The sequence below is a fragment of the Pelophylax lessonae genome (genome assembly GCF_965119305.1).
Source record: "Pelophylax lessonae genome assembly, chromosome: 8".
Classification (NCBI taxonomy): Eukaryota; Metazoa; Chordata; class Amphibia; order Anura; family Ranidae; genus Pelophylax; species Pelophylax lessonae.
Window position 1 is genome coordinate 142,534,662 of NC_138775.1, and position 21,011 is coordinate 142,555,672.

At 44.4% G+C, this 21,011-nt stretch overlaps 1 pseudogene across 1 annotated transcript in view; it reads left to right on the forward strand.

The window, feature by feature from the left end:
* The window catches only part of LOC309562194, a 44,056-nt pseudogene that overhangs the window by 13,974 nt on the left and 9,071 nt on the right, over nucleotides 1–21,011 (forward strand). The window lies entirely within an intron of this gene.

Sequence of the window (21,011 nt, forward strand, 5' to 3'; positions counted from 1 at the left end):
CAGTGCATTCCTATGGGAAATAAATTTAGAAGAGCCAAAGCGAAACCTGGCTGGCTAAACCGTAATGTAACAAAACTTATTAGAGAAAAAATAATTGCCTTCAAGAAATCTAAATCAGAGGGCACATCATCGTATTTCCAGCAATACAAGGAATCAAATAAGTAATGTAAATAAGAAATCAAAATGGCTAAAATCAAATAGAAGAGGATAGTAAAAAGAACCCTAAGAAATTCTTTAAATATATCAACAGCAAAAAAAACTAGGTCAGAGCATGTTGCACACATAATTAACGATGATGGGAGGATGGTTACACAGGTCACTGAGAAGGCAACCGTGCCTAATGCTTTCTTCTCCTCAGTCTTTACACAAGAAAAGGAGGGGTACACTGACCATGACTGTATGGTTAGCAGTACTTCACTGGACTTGCCGGTGTGGCTAACAGAGGGAGAAATCAGGGAAAGGCTAGATAAAAAAACACAAGTAAATCACCAGGCCCGGATGGCGTACACCCGAGAGTACTCAAAAAACTCAGTAAGGATATCTAGACCACTGTTCCTGATCTTTGCTGATCGTATTTTGACAGGAACTGTACCAGGTGACTGGAACAAAGCTAACGTGCCGCACCCCCTGGATGACGTTACACACCAGGAAATGGGAGGCAAATGGCCTTTGGAAGAAAATTGCCAAGGCTGAAATCTGGCCCTTGATAGTACTCAAGGCCAACTTTTGATCAACTCCCTTTTGAAGGAAAGCCAAGATCCAAGCCACCAAGTAAGAGCGAGGGGGAGCCCCAAGAGACTCACACCACACAATATACGACTTCCACGTACGATGATAAATCTTCCTAGAAGTCACTTTCTTCACTTTAAGCAGAGTGGGAATCATGGAAGCAGACAATCACCTGTCCTTCAGCACCTGGCTTTCAACAGCCAAGCCATCAAAGCCAGCGACAGTAAAGCAGGATGGAAAATTGGCCCTTGAGACAGTAAATCCTCCCTGAGAGGAAGTCTCTGAAGTATCAGAATCCGCCCAAACTCCTCCAAAGTTCTCATGGTGATTTCCAAATTTGTTTCCAGTACCATAGGAGACTCCGCACTGAGAAGCAGATCTCAGGTAACCCAGGACCAATATCCCCCACTGCCATAACATCGCTAGTATCGGAGCCAACACCTTTGTGAAGACCCGAGGAGCAGAGGCGAGACCAAAGGGCAACACCACAAACTAAGGATGTCAGAATGATATACTGTTGGTATATCCCCCATGCCAAAATGGACTGTGAATTGAATGTAAATTAAATACCAAAGAAAACCGTAATATGCAGCTGCTAAGGTTCAGTGATATGTAAATAGGTGTGTATAGCCACTTAATTAGGGGCTACCTATAGCGCTTGCTAATAATAGTATGATAGTGCTATCAAAATTTTAAATAAACCATATTATTTTGGTAATAATTCATACAAGAAATATGTGCATCAAATAAATATGTGCAAAATATTGCAGTATTCATACAATAGAATTGTGCATCAAATAAATATGTGCACAAATGCAAGTATGTTATGCAAACAGCAAGAACTAGCATAGCGTAAGAGTGTCAGACATAAGTAAAACTCAACATTAACCAATTCCCAAAGCCATTGAAACCCAGGGCCTCCCAGGGAGGAGCGGGTGCCGGGGCAGAGGACCGAGGCATGGGGGCGTCACCACCGTGTCTCCCCCCCCTCAATTCTCCAGGGGGAATAATAACCAGTACATCGCCCAGGAACATAAAGGAATAGAACATCTCCCCCGCCACCAAGATAAGCCCCAGAGATCTAGAGTTGTAGAGACCTAGCCCCAAGCCACGGGTCCCATATCTTCCCAAACTTTTGTGGGCATTGACGTCCCATATAAGTTAGTTTATACAGCGGGAGGGCCAAGTCCACCAACGCCCGCCATTGGGCGACCGTCGGAGGAGCCGACCCCCTCCAGTTTTGCAACAGAGCCTTCCTGGCATAGAAAGACAAATAAAACAGTAACAATTTCAGATATTTGGCCTGCGTCGCCAAACCACCCATGCACAAAAGAAGTATCCTACGGTCAAAGGGTATCTGTATGGCCGCCACTGCACTCATCTCAGCCACCACCTCCCTCCAGTACTCCTGGATCCTCGGACAGTCCCACACCACATGAAAGAAGGTCCCAACTGCCTGCTGACACTTATGACACAGCTCAGAACGCAAGGGTAAATCCTGGCCAAGCGCTGGGGGGGGGGGGGGGGTATAATACGCTCTGTGCAGAAATTTTAGTTGGATGAACCTATCCCTAGCCGAAATCATTGTGGGCAGGTATTGCTGAATCCCTGGTCCCGTCTTCCTCAAGAAGAGCAGGAACGTCCTGACGTCAGGGCCCGAACAGGGATGGATCCCCATCCGGTTGATCACACGTAAGGCGGAGATAGACAGAGGATAGAATCTTGTCCGCATTGTGCGTGGTCAGGAACCTCTCCACTCTATGGGGGGCAATGACTATTGGAGCCGGAAACTGCGCCTGCACCGCATGTCACAGCTGTAGGTACCTAAATAACATCCGAGATGGAAGTCTAAATTTCTCCCCCAGCTCAGGGAAGGGAAGCAAAGAGCCCGCCGGCATAATGTGCTGTAATTTAATCACCCCATATCCAGCCCAGATAGTCAGATCCGGGATAGACCTGAGGTGAGACAGGTTCGGGTTCCCCCACAAGGGAGTATGGGGCGAGACAGTCCCCCCCTCCCCCGTAGCCACCAGCATTTGCTCCCATACCTTCACCACCGTGCACATATTGGGTGTCGCCTGAGCTGCGGCCCTCTGTCCCCTATAAACTAGGTTCGACAGGGCCGCATAGGAGCCCATAACAGCCGCCTCCACGGTGACTGCCGGGTAAGAGTGAAGCTGGGCAAACCACCACCGCACCGTAACCAGGACTGCCGCCCAGTAATATTTCTTAAAACACGGCAACGCCAAGCCTCCCGAGGATAGTGACAACTGCAATTTCCATCTAGCTATGCATGGGACCGCTCCAGCCCATATAAAAGAGGAGAGCACCCCATCCAATCTACGAAAAAAGGACGCAGGGACAGGAATCAGAATGTTCCTAAAAATATAAAGAAATTTAGGGAGAAAAACCATCTTTATTAAATTCACTCATCCGACTGGTGTCAAAGGAAGCGTCCGCCACAGTTGTTGAAACACAGGTTCCAAATTATCTAGAAGATAGCGTGACAGATCCGTGCGCACTATCACCCCAAGGTACTTAAACTGAGCAACCCACTGTAAGGGTATATCCGCCGGTGGGGGGGCTATCAGTAGTAAGAGGCAGTACACTGGACTTGGACCAATTCATCCGAACCCCTGAAAATACACCATGTCTATCTATAATGGACAAGGCCGCAACGAGGGAATCCGATGTGTTATTTAGGTATAAGAGTGTATCATCTGCATAGAGTGACACGCATTCAACTATCTGTCCCACCACCAGGCCCCCCACATCATCCGCTGTGCGAAGTAGTATAGCTAATGGGTCAATGGCAAGAGCAAATAGACCAGGGGACAACGGGCAGCCCTGTCGTGTCCCCCTGCCAAACCGAAATGGGGAGGATAAGAGGCCATTGGTACGGATTCGAGCCATAGGGGCTTCGTACAATAGGCGAATCCATGCAATAAACCAAGGACCGAAGCCAAATTAAAGTAGTACCTGCCATAAATACCCCCATTCCACGGAATCAAAGGCTTTTTCTGAATCTAGCGAAGCCACCGCACCCCGTGAGTCACCCGTCGCAGCACATGCTATGTTGGTATGCAAGCGGCGAATGTTGATGTCCGTGCCCTTGCCCGGCATAAATCCAGTCTGATCCCCATGTATTAAGCTGAGGATCACAGAATTCAGGCGATTGGCTAAAATTTTTGCGTCCACATTCTGCAATGAAATTGGCCGATAAGAGGCACACAGTTCGGTGTCCTTCCCGGGCTTAGGCAGGACAACAACAACAGCCTCTGACATGGAAGGCGGCAAGGAGCCCGCCTCCAAGGCCGCGCAGAGTATCCCATGATAGTAAGAGTCAATGATGTCTAGGTTTGTTTTATAAAATTCCGTGGGAAGGCCATCCGGTCCGGGAGTCTTCCCAGTCTGCAGGGACTTGATCACCTTCCTAACCTCGCTCAGGGAGAAGGGAGCATCCAGACCCGCGGCCTTAACAGGAGGGAGGGAGGGAAAGTCTATCTCATCTAAATAGGCTGCCAAGTCCCCAGGCGGGTAGGCCGCCCTGGAGGTATACAGGTAGGAATAGTACTCCTCAAATCTTTGGGAAATCAACGCCGGGTCCCAGAGCAACGTCCCGTCCTCCGCCCTAATATTAGCAATACTAGCGCCCCCAGATCTCTCCGATGCCAGCCAGGCCAACAACCTGACAGAGCGTTCCCCTTGTTCAAACACCCATTAGGATTGGGAAAGCAGGAAGCGGCGGCATGACTCAGTTCGAATCAGCGCCACCTCCCGATACGCGGACTGCATGTCGGAATATGCACCCCTATCCAAAGTGGACAGGTAAGCGGCCTCCTGAGACGCAGCCTTGGCCTCCGCCTAGGACAACTGTACTCGAGACTCCCCCCTCACTTTAGAGATATTATATTGATACTAGGGCTGAACGATAGTCTATGTGATATCGACTATCGTTCTGCGGGCGTGGGCGATATTCATATCACCGAAGACACGATATTTAGCATTAGGCAGGGAGAAGTCGGGACTCGGGGGGAGGAGGAGGACTCACAGTGCTGGCAGCCAACACAAACGAGTTTCCCCTTGCTTTCGGCTGTGATCGGAACTCCGCCCCTCCAGCCTGATGCAATCCAGCCCTCCCAGCTCTGCCTCTAGTCTCCAGCCGACCATTACTCCGCCCTGCTCCGCCCATTGTCTCTTCTGGCTGCATCGGGGGCGCGCACGGGGGCGGGATCAGGCTGTAATGTGTTGTAAATTGATTCAACGGAGAGACAATGGGCGGAGCAGGGCGGAGTAATGGTCGGCTGGAGACTAGAGGCAGAGCTGGGATGGCTGGATTGCATCGGGCTGGAGGGACGGAGTTCCGATCACAGCCGAAAGCAAGGGGAAACTCGTTTCTTTGGGGAAACCGATATTGACACAACACCTGTTCTGGTGATGAGAGGACGATGACGGGGATCCTCTGGTGTCCGCTATGGAGTTCGCAGAGCTGATCAAAACCCCCGGGTGGACAAGGTGGTCCTGTACCGACCCTTGCCCCCGCCAGTGGGCGGGACCCTGTGCCTGACGGGCCACCATCTGATCCTGATCTCCAAACAGGACAACAGTGAGGAGCTGTGGCTGCTCCACTCATGTCGGGTTGTGTTCTTGTACCTCCTACCACCACTGTGAGTCCCAACTCTGCCTAATCCACACTGTCAGTGTCTTCTGCATTCCACCCAGAGAAATATCGCGATATATATCATTGAAAACAAAATATCGCAATGTACTTTTTTTCCCAATATCCTGCAGCCCTAATTGATACCTACCCCTAGCATAGGCTTTAAAGGCATCCCACACCATAGCACGAGTCGCAGTGCCATCATTATGTTGCCAGTACTCACCCAGCTCAGAGGACAATGTTGGCACAATCCTCTCGTCTGTCACCCAGAATCTGGAAAGCCGCCACAGTCCCTGACCCACCGCTGAGTCCGTGGAGAGGTCCATCATCACTGGGGCATGGTCTGAAATGCCCTGCGGAAGGATGGAAGCCCCTGACACCCCGGGCAACAAGGACAAGCTGACATAGATCACGTCAATACGTGAAAAAGTAGCATGAGTGGTCGAGTGACAGGTATATTGGTGCAGGGAAGGGTGTTTCCAGCGCCAGACATCCTGTAGACCAAGCGCTTCCGCCCAGCGGGCTAAGCCAGAGTCAGTTGCCGGGTCAGGTCAAAGCCTATCCAGGGAGGGATTAGGCGACATATTAAAATCCCCAGCAAAAATCAAGTTAGGGGTAGAGTACTGAGCCGCCAGGCCCTGTAATTCTATGCAGTAGGCCAAGGTCAGCAGGCGGAGGGACATATAAACCAACAATCACCAATTCTAGACGATCACACAGGGCATGCAGTATAACATATTGAAAGAAATGAACTCCGCGCAAAGGATATCTAAAGAGTGCAAAGGTATAAATAGGCTGCAGTATAAAATAAGGGAAGAATTTTGGGTAATTGGCGCTGCCTATATTAAAAAAACTGCGGTGTAAACAATCAAAACGGTATATAAATAAATACACCGTAGTGTATATATAAAATGTGGTGTTCAATAGGTTATCAGTGCAACAGATAGATATACAAAATATGAGAATATAAAATCAATATAAAATCAACATATAATATAATAAAATGCAGTGACTAATAAATATCAATATCCCCGTGATAAAGTGCAATCCAAGTGACAGAGTGTATATAAAAATAAAAATATAATTATAATCGAGCAGTGAGTAAAATGTAATATATAAATTGTTACAATGCTGATATAAACAAGATAGTGACAGTGGCAAAAGTGCTAAGAAATTGCGCTAAAGATATAGGACGTGGTCTATGCGCTCAAAAGAAGAAGGTGACAAAAATAGTGCAATTAGGTGCACAAAAGTGACTAATAGATGTAATGAAGTGACTGGCTGGGAAAAAAAGAAAGTCCCAATAGCAAGTGATGCGATGGTGGTGTATAGAAAACCAGGTTAGTCCATAACCGGATGGATGTACAGGAGACTTCGTGGGTAAATCTTAGGGTGACCCCGTGGTGGGTAACTGGCGAGGTGCTGGGTGACCCCTAAAGTAAATGTCCTACTAACCAGATATACCCACCCCACACAGGTGTATAGAGCGGGTATTTAGGTGCAAGCGAAGGTCCCTCCGTTGGCTCCTATCTCCCTTCTGTGATGGGGGGATGTCGGGGGTCGTCCCTGGGGGTCTGAGATGTGTAGGCATCCCAGAAGAAATTCAGGATCCTATGGTCCTATCCTATGGGAGCGGTGGTATGTCAAGTGGTCCGTGGATGGACTCCGGCCACTCGGTAATATATAGGGGCAGGAGGGTCATATAGGGTGGAAAGAAAAGGGCTGATAGTGTAATACCGTAAAAGCCTATATTGAGCAAATAATGCTTAAAATGGGTACTCACAATAATACAGTTGGTACGAGCAAAAAAAGTAGTGTCCTGGAACGCGATGCGTTCCACCAGAATGCCGGAACCGGAAGTGATGTGACGGCACTGTACGCGTTTCATCATCAGACGTCTTCTGCAGCGTCGCATCACTTCCAGTAAGCTCCCTTGTGTATATGGTGGTTACTAGGCAACAGTAGATGCCATGGATCAGTGCAGCAGAAGAGTCGGCAAAGTTAGAAGCTCCAATAATATGGCGGAGAAGGAGGTAAATATGCCAATCACTACTGATGGTGGCGGTTGGAGGTGTTTGCTGTGACCCAAAGGCGAGAGATGGAAATGGAGTAGAATGTACTACCACTATGAATGTATAAATATATAAAAAAATCCATGAGTAAACATATATTATCCGTGCCGAAAAACAAAAACAAAAACCACCATAAGCATGATCAGGAGGAATATAAATGTTAAAATATATAATATATAATTAAAAACTGGTGACATCTAGTGGCTAAAAATATATATTGCACAAGAAAAAAGAATATGTGTTTAAATATGTATGTTTGATAATTAAAAGAAGGGGGACATCTAGTGGATGAAAATATGTATTGCACAAATAGGGAAATAATTTAATAAAGGTGAATGGGTATGTATCTATAATAATAAAATCCAAGTGTCTCCGCGTCCAGTGTCCCTGTGTCCGTGGGATTGCGCTACTGCGCATGGGCCACACGGACAGTCTTTGGGATATGGAGCGCAAAGACTTCGGGCGGCCGGCTGCAGCGGGTCAGTGTTGGAGCGTCCTCCTTCCAGCCAAGGCAGCTCACCACTCATTCTTACCAGACAAACCGACCGCCGGACACCATGGTGAGAATGTCAGGCACTGCCGTGTCAGGGCCGCATTGCAGAGGAGGCTGAGGGGGGTGCTCGGGCTGTGCGTGCACCTGGCAGACTGGGCCCCGGGGAAGCCGAGGAAACCCTGCCTGTCTCTTCCCGTCACCTGAGGGACTACAACTCCCAGCATGCCACGCCAGCCTACACCACAACAGCTCGGATCGTGTAGGCCTGGGGGAGGGGAGTGGGGTTGTTACCTGTGGTAACCATTCCTCCTCAGCACCCCCCTCTTCTCCTTATGTCTGTGTACAGTGCCAGGACATAGGCTGGTCCTATGGGTGACCCCCCCACCCCACAGCAGTGTGCCTCCTATCACAAGGCTCCTCCAATATGTATTATATCTCCATGTTATATGATGGGGGGAGGGAGGGGATCATGTATTAAATCTCCATGTTATATGATGGGGGGGGGGGATCATGTATTATATCTCCATGTTATAATACATGATCCCCCTCAATCATATAACATGGGGATATAATACATGATCCCCCCCCCCCCAATCATATAACATGGAGATATAATACATGATCCCCTCCCCCCTATCATATAACATGGAGATATAATACATGATCCCCTCCCCCCTATCATATAACATGGAGATATAATACATGATCCACTCCCCCCATCATATATGATGGGGAGGGGATCACGTATTATATCTCCATGTTATATGATGGGGATCATGTATTATATCTCCATGCTATATGATTGGGGGGGGGGGATCATGTATTATATCTCCATGTTATATGATGGGGATCATGTATTATATCTTCATGCTATATGATTGGGGCGGGGGGGATCATGTATTGTATCTCCATGTTATACGATGGGAGAGGATACAATGGTACTGTCACCTGCAGAAGCTGGGCAAGGATTGTCAGCCCATTGGGAGATATGGGGTGCCGCTGCCCTGTATATACTGTACATCCATATTTATATACGAGGGGTCCCAGATATACTATACTGTACATCTCTATATATATGAGGAGGGGTACTATATACCATACATCCATATTTATGTACGAGGGGTTCTGGTATATACTATACATTCATATTTATATAGGAGGTGGTCCGGTATATTCTAAACTTCCATATTTATTTACGAGGGGGCCCAGTATATACTAAACGTGTGTAATATATGCAAGGGGGCCCTGGTATAGACCATATATTTATATACGAGAAGAGCCCAGTATATACTGTATATGGACTGAAGTCAGTAGAGGGGCCCAGTATATACCATAAATTAGTATTTATATATGAGAGGGGCCCAATATTTACTATAATCCCTATTTATATACGAGGGGAGTCGAATATCTATACATATAAAGTACAAGTGTCTCTGCGTCCAGTCCCTGTGTCCATGGGATTGCGCTACTGCGCATGTGCCCCACGGACAGCCGTTGGGAATTGGAGCGCATAGACTTCGGGCAGCCGGTGTTCTGTCAGAAAACCCTACCCCATCAGATTTCCTTACCTACGTCATTTCCGGTGCAGGTTTGTCATGCACCAGCTGTAGCCGCGTCACACGTATTACTGCGCATGCGCAGAATAGGTAGGGAATTTTGATAACATCGTAAGGGCTGAGGCACAAGTCCTACTGCGCATAAGTGGGCGCATGTGCTCCAATGAATTGGGCAGCGGCATCTCTTATAACAAACATACATCCGATCTCCACACACTGCGCCAATCCAACAATCCTATTCCCTACCCACACGCGCATGCCCACTGTCTCATTGTCGGGTCGGCGCAGTGTGGGGCATGGAGATCGGATTGTCGGGTCGGTGCAGTCTCGGGTCAGCGCAGTGTGTGCCATGGAGTTTGGATGGATCTCGCTACCCGACACGCTGCCCGACACGTTGGTGCGCATGCGCCGGCGCATGCACACTAGGAGTTTTGTCTGACCCCTTACGGTGCTATCATAATTCCCTGCCTATTCTGCGCATACCCAATAGGACGTGTGACGTGGCTACAAGCTGCTGCATGACGAATCCACAGCTGATCTCGACCGGAAATGACGTAGGTAGGGAAACCTGATGAGGTAGGGAAATCTGATAGAACACCGGGCGAAATTGTTGAAGCGGCGGGTGTGCCCGGGCACGCGCTTGCACGCTAGAGCCGCTCGGTCAGCTCTGCGCGTGTCCCCGATGTTGCTAGGGCAACAGGGACGATATGCGCAGAGCTGGCTATGTCATGCGGCTCTCGCGTTGTTAGAATAAAAGAACGAGATAAGCGAGAGCTGCTCAGTCAGCTCTGCGCATGTCCCCGACGTTGCTAGGGCACAGAGCTGACAGAGGCTCTCGCTTAACTGGAACAAGTATGTTTTTACAAATGTCCACCTCCAGAAGCAGATGTGTTAATAGAGTTATAAAGCATGCTGGTTATGTGGGGAATGAGCATTATTTATTTAACACAAGCTTATCATGCAAAGTTTTCTGTTTTTACAAATGTTTGACCACATATGTTCTAGCGCCCGTTAATTTAACGGGCTTAATGTCTAGTATATATATAAATGAGGAGGGGGGACAAGAGATATCATGTACATGAATATGTGTGATAAAAAATATGTAAAAAAGGTATATTTGATAAAAAGGTATATTTTAATGAAAGGTATATAATAAGAAGGCATATAGGTAGCAGGTATATTTAACCACTTAAGCCCCGGAGGATTTGGCTGCTAAAGGACCAGGGGTTTTTTTGCGATTTTTTACTGCGTGACTTTAACGGACAATTGCGCGGTCGTGCGACGCTGTACCTAAACGAATTTGACGTCCTTTTTTTCCCACAAACAGAGCTTTCTTTTGGTGGTATTTGATCACCTGTGCGATTTTTTGATCACGCGCTATAAACAAAAAAAGAGCGTAAATTTTGCAAAAATAACAATATTTTTCACATTTTTTTATATGAAATTCCCCAAAAAAAAAAGTAAAAATCAAAATTTTTTAACATTTTTCGGCCAATTTGTTTTATGCTACCTATGTTTGGTAAAAAAAATCGCAAAAAGCGTATTTTGATTGGTTAAAATGGGGTTTGCTCGTGATAGGTATTCCAAAAAGTGTGCCACATCCCTAGATTAGAGTACAAGAGAGAATTCCCCTATTGTTGGGACTTTTAAGGCACATAAATATACAGATTCAACGATCTATGCAAAAAATTATGAAGTTTATTAAAGTGACAAACATAGGAGCATAAATGTTAAAAACATTACAGGCGAAAATGTATGCATCAAGAATATATAGCCATAACCGTGAATGATGAAGGTTGTGGCCCAATATATTTCGGAAAATCAATTTCCTTCTTCAGGGGCAATTCACAGTAGAAGTGTTCTAATAATAGAGATAACAACATAATTAGGCCCACCACACATGTTAAGCAGGATCATCATATATAGTATGACTATTACACTTTAAACACAATAACAAGCAAGTATATTGTTATTATATGTTTTTTCTCTCCCCCCAAAACAGTTGGAAAGAAAACACTTACATGGTTATTCTTGTCATGCATATGGAGCCTGTAGGGTAGCTAAAAGCAGAGCTGATTGACCGCACATGTGAATCTACCATCACTGATGTCCATGCATTCCAAGATTTTTTAAGGGGACCGGTGTATCAGATTAGTAATTGTGGGGTGATTCACATAGAAAACCCCCGGATCTCCCAGTCTCTGTGGTCACCTGAAGTCCCAATATTTTGGCTGCGGCACACAGGAAACTGACAGTGGGGGCCAGCTATAAGGGAAAAGTGTATAGACAGAATAGCTTGATTAGTTTTTTGGGCTTAGTATAAGTCTCCAAAGGTAGACATCTGGATCAATAAAGTATTCACCAGAGTGTCGTATATAGGGGCATAGAAGTTGTAATTACCTGTGTGTTGTAAGACCCACCGATTCCACATACGGGATCGACCAGCACAAATTGAAAAGTGTGGATAAAAATGCTGACAATGTGGGGTGTTAAAGTATTACCTTAATTGGTCCTTAACTGCCAGCAGCTGGTGCTTAGCCTACGGGGCTTCCTGGATCACAAGCGCCAGGACCGCCCCGCCATCTGTGTGCGCATGACAAACCGTCATGACGCTAGGCGGAACCGGAAGTGGCGCTTGCGTTCCACCGGCACGGGTCACACAACCGGAAGCGGAGAACCGCATCCGGTTTGCGATTGGCTAGGTCCGCCCATGTGTGCAGAAAGCTGCAATGGGTAGGGCCAGCCAGGGACAGTGAGCGCCACTCGGCGATCTGTCTCCCCGTGCCGGGGTGGCCACAGAGATCGGGAAAAATTGTGTGGGGGAAAATGAGAATCTTAGATTACCCAGGTTATAAATGAATTGGTGATTTTCCTATTTATTAGATGTTGTTCCCATATTTGAACATGAATGGAACAATGACAAGTAACAAGAAGTAGAGAAAATGAGAAGTTCAAAAAATATATCAATACACCTAATGAAGGATTTACTGTGGTAGCAGAATATTATGCGGTAATATCTGGTCTGGAATTAGCTACTCCTTTTACAATTCTATTTACAAAACACATCATGTGCATTAAGGAGTAAGGACATTGGAAAATAATATGGATGTTATGAGATATGAAATACAGTTATTTTTCCATCCCTCCTGATGAAAACCCTTCAAGAAAGGGTTTGAACGATATTGCTCCATTGAGGCCAGGAGACTCTGTCGCTTTTAACAGATGTATCCACCTCAGCTCGAGTTGGAGGAGACTTTTGTTCCAGTCTCCTCCTCTCGGGCTGGGGTGTATACGATCCAAAATAAGGAACTTAATTTTTGGAAATTTGCCCTTATGGACTAATTTTACGTGACGCCCTAGGGGGAGCTCGGGGTCTGGTTTGCGCATACTAAGGATGTGACGGTATGCGCGACGCCAGAACTCCTGTTTAGTTTTTCCTATGTAGAAGCATCCGCATGTACATAGGAGTAAATAAATGACACCGATCGTGCGACAGTTCGCAAAATGTCTTGCCCTGAAGATCTGACCATTGGGTAGACTAGGGGATTTGCTCGTCAGCATGTAGCCACAATAGTGGCATGCACCACAGATAAAGGTACCCTTGTATTTACAACAAGATGCATCATCGTTGTTAAACTCACTTCGAACAAGTTTGTCCCGAAGTGCCGGGGCTCTTTTATAAGTAAAACCCGGTGTATTAGATAAAAATTGTCCTAATATTGGGTCAGATGTTAGTAAGTGCCAGTGTTTGGTCACTATTTGTTTTATCTTTTTATGTTGATACATATAAGGGGTAATTATCCTGATGTTGTTCCTATCATTGGTATTACTATGCTTAGATGGATTGAGAAGTTCCCGTCTATCACTTAAGAGGGCTCTTTTATATGCCTTTTTGAGAGACATTTTGGAGTACCCTCTTCGTGTCAGTCTCTGACGTAGGTCATTTGCCGCAAGTTGGAAAGACTGTAAGTCGCTACAATTGCGCCGTAGGCGTAAGTATTGACTTATCGGAATCGATCGGATTAATGGCTCGGGGTGGAAACTTGAACCATGGAGGATGGTGTTCCCTGCCGTTGGTTTACGGTAAAGTTCACTCTGTAGAGTGCCATCCTCTCCCCTAAAGATCTCAACATCTAGGAATGTCACGCGATTAGGATCCCAATTCATTGTGAAGAGTAGGTTGAACTCGTTCCTATTCATCCTTTCCAAACAGGTATACAACAGTTCAAGGGGACCCTCCCAGATGAGGAACACGTCATCTATATATCGGGTCCACAGGGAAATGTGGTCCGTGTATAGAGATAAGGCCTCGTCATCTAGGAAGGATGTCTCCCACTCCCCCAGGTACAAATTGGCGTAGGATGGGGCACAGCAAGTGCCCATCGCTACGCCCTGCACCTGGAGGTAGTGGGAGCCATTGAACATAAAGATGTTATGTGTAAGAATAAAGCGCAGGAGGTTGATTATGAACTCACTGTATGCATTGTTTGTAGCTTTTTTGGAAACAATGTGTTGAATTGCAGCTATACCCTTTTCATGGGGTATAGAGCTGTAGAGAGCTTCTACATCGATGGTAACAAGTACCGCTGTGGAGGACACAGGAACGCCTTCAATCTTGTTCAAGAAATGGATCATGTCCTTCGTGAAGGAAGGAAGTTCCTGCACGAAGGGTTGTAAAAAAGTGTCGACCAAGCGACTAGCATTTTCTGATATGGATCCTCTCCCTGATATGATGGGTCTACCAGGGGGGTTAGTGGGATTTTTGTGGACTTTTGGAAGTCCATAAAACGTTGGTACTTTGGGGAATTTAGTTCTAATAAAATCCCAAGTTTCCTTAGTGATGACATTATTTAGGTAGGCTTGATCTACCAGGAGATAAAATTCCTGGTAGAATTTTGCTACAATGGTAGAGGTGATACGTCTATACCAGTTGGTATTCTTGAGGATCTGAATACACATCTGTACATATTGTGTGTCGTCCATTATGACAATATTGCCCCCCTTATCGGCTTGTTTAATAATTATGTTTTTATTATTTGAAAGTTTATTTATGGCTTCTCGATGTTGGGGGGAAATGTTGGCATGGGGGGTGGAGTCAATTTTCATTTTTTCAATTTCACTAGTTACAATCCTGAGAAACGTATTAATGTTCTGGTTTTGGATGGGGGGATACATATCCGATTTCTTTTTTAGCGTCGTGCTGTTTTTGTTGTCTTTAGTTTTGTCTGATGCCGCACCTGATAATAGCGCATCGATGTCAATCCGATCGATTAAGTTTTCGTTCTCCTCTAATAACGAAATTAGAATATCTAAAGCTGGGTCCTTATTTTTATTTTCGCTATTCCCTTTGTGAAATAACAATTTGAGGTTGAGTTTGCGTGCAAACAGATGTAGGTCTTTTATAACCTCAAATTTATTTGTATTGGATGTGGGGCAGAAACTGAGACCCATATGAAGGATCTCTGTTTCTGCTTGGGTGAGAGTATAATGTGATAAATTAATAATAGAGAAATCCTGCACCAAAGGAGAGGCGTGATCTAAAGTGATGGTGTTGGAATCGGGGATGAGGGTAGAGTGTCTGTGACTGGTGTAAGTTGGAGTGCTCGCTGGTGGATTATGTCTAAAAAAGTGGAATCCTGTAACTTAGTGTTGGTTGAAGTGCTAGTGGGTGGAAGTGGGATACTAAGATCCTGGGATTGTTGTGAAGCTAGAAGTGGTGGTGCCTCACGTGAATGGGTATGTGCAGGGAATAAAGAAACATTGTCTTTTTTGTTTAGAGGTAGATTGGATTTTTTGTTTTTTTGTTGGAAAGATAGATCGTCTTGAAATGGACGCTTTGTGCGGTCATTTGTTCTAGTTTTGGCATTAGTGGGTATGTCTTTTTGAGTAGGAATGGAAGAATTATCCTTTTTATCACTGTTGTAGATGTTTCTATTTTGTGCCCAAAAATAGGCTTTGCCCTGTTGTGAAATATTCCTGCTTCTATTTAGGATTTTTTGTTTTTTCATTAAGATGTTCTTGTTGAATACATCCAAATGATCTTTTAATTTTTTCTCTCTTTCGACATATGTTTTGTGATTTTTAAATTTTTGTATTTTTTGGCAGGTTTGAGCAATGTCGATATCTAATTTTTTGGCTCTTATAGAGTACTCCTCTATGAGGAGTCCCATAAGAGATCCTGAACATGCTTGTAGGGTGTCCTCCCATTTTGCCCTGAAATTCGGCGTTATATCCTCTAGGGAGGGAAACACCTGTATTCTAAGGCCGAAAGGGGTGATACCCTCTTGAATATGGTCCTGGAAGGATTTGCAGTGCCAAAAAAGGGTTGACTTTTTTTCAACTAATTTGGATAGCTGAAACAACAATGAGGCTAATTCGGTTTCGATGAACTCTTTGTGTTCATATTCATCCAAATAGTTAGCCATTAAGGTGTTCCAGTCATCCCCAATAAAACCAGACATTTTCAACAGGACTATGAAAGTGAATAAACAAACAAACAATGTCTATTGTCCAATCTGCACAAAGATATATATGTGTAATTATTCTTAAAACTACTACATTAAAGAATATATAAAGAAAAATTAATTTCAGATGAAAGGAATAGCCTAGCACGAGCTGCGGGGAGGGGTATTTTCTACCCAATTAGACAAAATGGGGTTTGCTCGTGATAGGTATTCCAAAAAGTGTGCCACATCCCTAGATTAGAGTACAAGAGAGAATTCCCCTATTGTTGGGACTTTTAAGGCACATAAATATACAGATTCAACGATCTATGCAAAAAATTATGAAGTTTATTAAAGTGACAAACATAGGAGCATAAATGTTAAAAACATTACAGGCGAAAATGTATGCATCAAGAATATATAACCATAACCGTGAATGATGAAGGTTGTGGCCCAATATATTTCGGAAAATCAATTTCCTTCTTCAGGGGCAATTCACAGTAGAAGTGTTCTAATAATAGAGATAACAACATAATTAGGCCCACCACACATGTTAAGCAGGATCATCATATATAGTATGACTATTACACTTTAAACACAATAACAAGCAAGTATATTGTTATTATATGTTTTTTCTCTCCCCCCAAAACAGTTGGAAAGAAAACACTTACATGGTTATTCTTGTCATGCATATGGAGCCTGTAGGGTAGCTAAAAGCAGAGCTGATTGACCGCACATGTGAATCTACCATCACTGATGTCCATGCATTCCAAGATTTTTTAAGGGGACCGGTGTATCAGATTAGTAATTGTGGGGTGATTCACATAGAAAACCCCCGGATCTCCCAGTCTCTGTGGTCACCTGAAGTCCCAATATTTTGGCTGCGGCACACAGGAAACTGACAGTGGGGGCCAGCTATAAGGGAAAAGTGTATAGACAGAATAGCTTGATTAGTTTTTTGGGCTTAGTATAAGTCTCCAAAGGTAGACATCTGGATCAATAAAGTATTCACCAGAGTGTCGTATATAGGGGCATAGAAGTTGTAATTACCTGTGTGTTGTAAGACCCACCGATTCCACATACGGGATCGACCAGCACAAATTGAAAAGTGTGGATAAAAATGCTGACAATGTGGGGTGTTAAAGTATTGCCTTAATTGGTCCTTAACTGCCAGCAGCTGGTGCTTAGCCTACGGGGCTTCCTGGATCACAAGCGCCAGGACCGCCCCGCCATCTGTGTGCGCATGACAAACCGTCATGACGCTAGGCGGAACCGGAAGTGGCGCTTGCGTTCCACCGGCACGGGTCACACAACCGGAAGCGGAGAACCGCATCCGGTTTGCGATTGGCTAGGTCCGCCCATGTGTGCAGAAAGCTGCAATGGGTAGGGCCAGCCAGGGACAGTGAGCGCCACTCGGCGATCTGTCTCCCCGTGCCGGGGTGGCCACAGAGATCGGGAAAAATTGTGTGGGGGAAAATGAGAATCTTAGATTACCCAGGTTATAAATGAATTGGTGATTTTCCTATTTATTAGATGTTGTTCCCATATTTGAACATGAATGGAACAATGACAAGTAACAAGAAGTAGAGAAAATGAGAAGTTCAAAAAATATATCAATACACCTAATGAAGGATTTACTGTGGTAGCAGAATATTATGCGGTAATATCTGGTCTGGAATTAGCTACTCCTTTTACAATTCTATTTACAAAACACATCATGTGCATTAAGGAGTAAGGACATTGGAAAATAATATGGATGTTATGAGATATGAAATACAGTTATTTTTCCATCCCTCCTGATGAAAACCCTTCAAGAAAGGGTTTGAACGATATTGCTCCATTGAGGCCAGGAGACTCTGTCGCTTTTAACAGATGTATCCACCTCAGCTCGAGTTGGAGGAGACTTTTGTTCCAGTCTCCTCCTCTCGGGCTGGGGTGTATACGATCCAAAATAAGGAACTTAATTTTTGGAAATTTGCCCTTATGGACTAATTTTACGTGACGCCCTAGGGGGAGCTCGGGGTCTGGTTTGCGCATACTATTATTTTCTCCTTATTTATCATCTTATTTACTCCTATGTACATGCGGATGCTTCTACATAGGAAAAACTAAACAGGAGTTCTGGCGTCGCGCATACCGTCACATCCTTAGTATGCGCAAACCAGACCCCGAGCTCCCCCTAGGGCGTCACGTAAAATTAGTCCATAAGGGCAAATTTCCAAAAATTAAGTTCCTTATTTTGGATCGTATACACCCCAGCCCGAGAGGAGGAGACTGGAACAAAAGTCTCCTCCAACTCGAGCTGAGGTGGATACATCTGTTAAAAGCGACAGAGTCTCCTGGCCTCAATGGAGCAATATCGTTCAAACCCTTTCTTGAAGGGTTTTCATCAGGAGGGATGGAAAAATAACTGTATTTCATATCTCATAACATCCATATTATTTTCCAATGTCCTTACTCCTTAATGCACATGATGTGTTTTGTAAATAGAATTGTAAAAGGAGTAGCTAATTCCAGACCAGATATTACCGCATAATATTCTGCTACCACAGTAAATCCTTCATTAGGTGTATTGATATATTTTTTGAACTTCTCATTTTCTCTACTTCTTGTTACTTGTCATTGTTCCATTCATGTTCAAATATGGGAACAACATCTAATAAATAGGAAAATCACCAATTCATTTATAACCTGGGTAATCTAAGATTCTCATTTTCCCCCACACAATTTTTCCCGATCTCTGTGGCCACCCCGGCACGGGGAGACAGATCGCCGAGTGGCGCTCACTGTCCCTGGCTGGCCCTACCCATTGCAGCTTTCTGCACACATGGGCGGACCTAGCCAATCGCAAACCGGATGCGGTTCTCCGCTTCCGGTTGTGTGACCCGTGCCGGTGGAACGCAAGCGCCACTTCCGGTTCCGCCTAGCGTCATGACGGTTTGTCATGCGCACACAGATGGCGGGGCGGTCCTGGCGCTTGTGATCCAGGAAGCCCCGTAGGCTAAGCACCAGCTGCTGGCAGTTAAGGACCAATTAAGGCAATACTTTAACACCCCACATTGTCAGCATTTTTATCCACACTTTTCAATTTGTGCTGGTCGATCCCGTATGTGGAATCGGTGGGTCTTACAACACACAGGTAATTACAACTTCTATGCCCCTATATACGACACTCTGGTGAATACTTTATTGATCCAGATGTCTACCTTTGGAGACTTATACTAAGCCCAAAAAACTAATCAAGCTATTCTGTCTATACACTTTTCCCTTATAGCTGGCCCCCACTGTCAGTTTCCTGTGTGCCGCAGCCAAAATATTGGGACTTCAGGTGACCACAGAGACTGGGAGATCCGGGGGTTTTCTATGTGAATCACCCCACAATTACTAATCTGATACACCGGTCCCCTTAAAAAATCTTGGAATGCATGGACATCAGTGATGGTAGATTCACATGTGCGGTCAATCAGCTCTGCTTTTAGCTACCCTACAGGCTCCATATGCATGACAAGAATAACCATGTAAGTGTTTTCTTTCCAACTGTTTTGGGGGGAGAGAAAAAACATATAATAACAATATACTTGCTTGTTATTGTGTTTAAAGTGTAATAGTCATACTATATATGATGATCCTGCTTAACATGTGTGGTGGGCCTAATTATGTTGTTATCTCTATTATTAGAACACTTCTACTGTGAATTGCCCCTGAAGAAGGAAATTGATTTTCCGAAATATATTGGGCCACAACCTTCATCATTCACGGTTATGGTTATATATTCTTGATGCATACATTTTCGCCTGTAATGTTTTTAACATTTATGCTCCTATGTTTGTCACTTTAATAAACTTCATAATTTTTTGCATAGATCGTTGAATCTGTATATTTATGTGCCTTAAAAGTCCCAACAATAGGGGAATTCTCTCTTGTACTCTAATCTAGGGATGTGGCACACTTTTTGGAATACCTATCACGAGCAAACCCCATTTTGTCTAATTGGGTAGAAAATACCCCTCCCCGCAGCTCGTGCTAGGCTATTCCTTTCATCTGAAATTAATTTTTCTTTATATATTCTTTAATGTAGTAGTTTTAAGAATAATTACACATATATATCTTTGTGCAGATTGGACAATAGACATTGTTTGTTTGTTTATTCACTTTCATAGTCCTGTTGAAAATGTCTGGTTTTATTGGGGATGACTGGAACACCTTAATGGCTAACTATTTGGATGAATATGAACACAAAGAGTTCATCGAAACCGAATTAGCCTCATTGTTGTTTCAGCTATCCAAATTAGTTGAAAAAAAGTCAACCCTTTTTTGGCACTGCAAATCCTTCCAGGACCATATTCAAGAGGGTATCACCCCTTTCGGCCTTAGAATACAGGTGTTTCCCTCCCTAGAGGATATAACGCCGAATTTCAGGGCAAAATGGGAGGACACCCTACAAGCATGTTCAGGATCTCTTATGGGACTCCTCATAGAGGAGTACTCTATAAGAGCCAAAAAATTAGATATCGACATTGCTCAAACCTGCCAAAAAATACAAAAATTTAAAAATCACAAAACATATGTCGAAAGAGAGAAAAAATTAAAAGATCATTTGGATGTATTCAACAAGAACATCTTAATGAAAAAACAAAAAATCCTAAATAGAAGCAGGAATATTTCACAACAGGGCAAAGCCTATTTTTGGGCACAAAATAGAAACATCTACAACAGTGATAAAAAGGATAATTCTTCCATTCCTACTCAAAAAGACATACCCACTAATGCCAAAACTAGAACAAATGACCGCACAAAGCGTCCATTTCAAGACGATCTATCTTTCCAACAAAAAAACAAAAAATCCAATCTACCTCTAAACAAAAAAGACAATGTTTCTTTATTCCCTGCACATACCCATTCACGTGAGGCACCACCACTTCTAGCTTCACAACAATCCCAGGATCTTAGTATCCCACTTCCACCCACTAGCACTTCAACCAACACTAAGTTACAGGATTCCACTTTTTTAGACATAATCCACCAGCGAGCACTCCAACTTACACCAGTCACAGACAC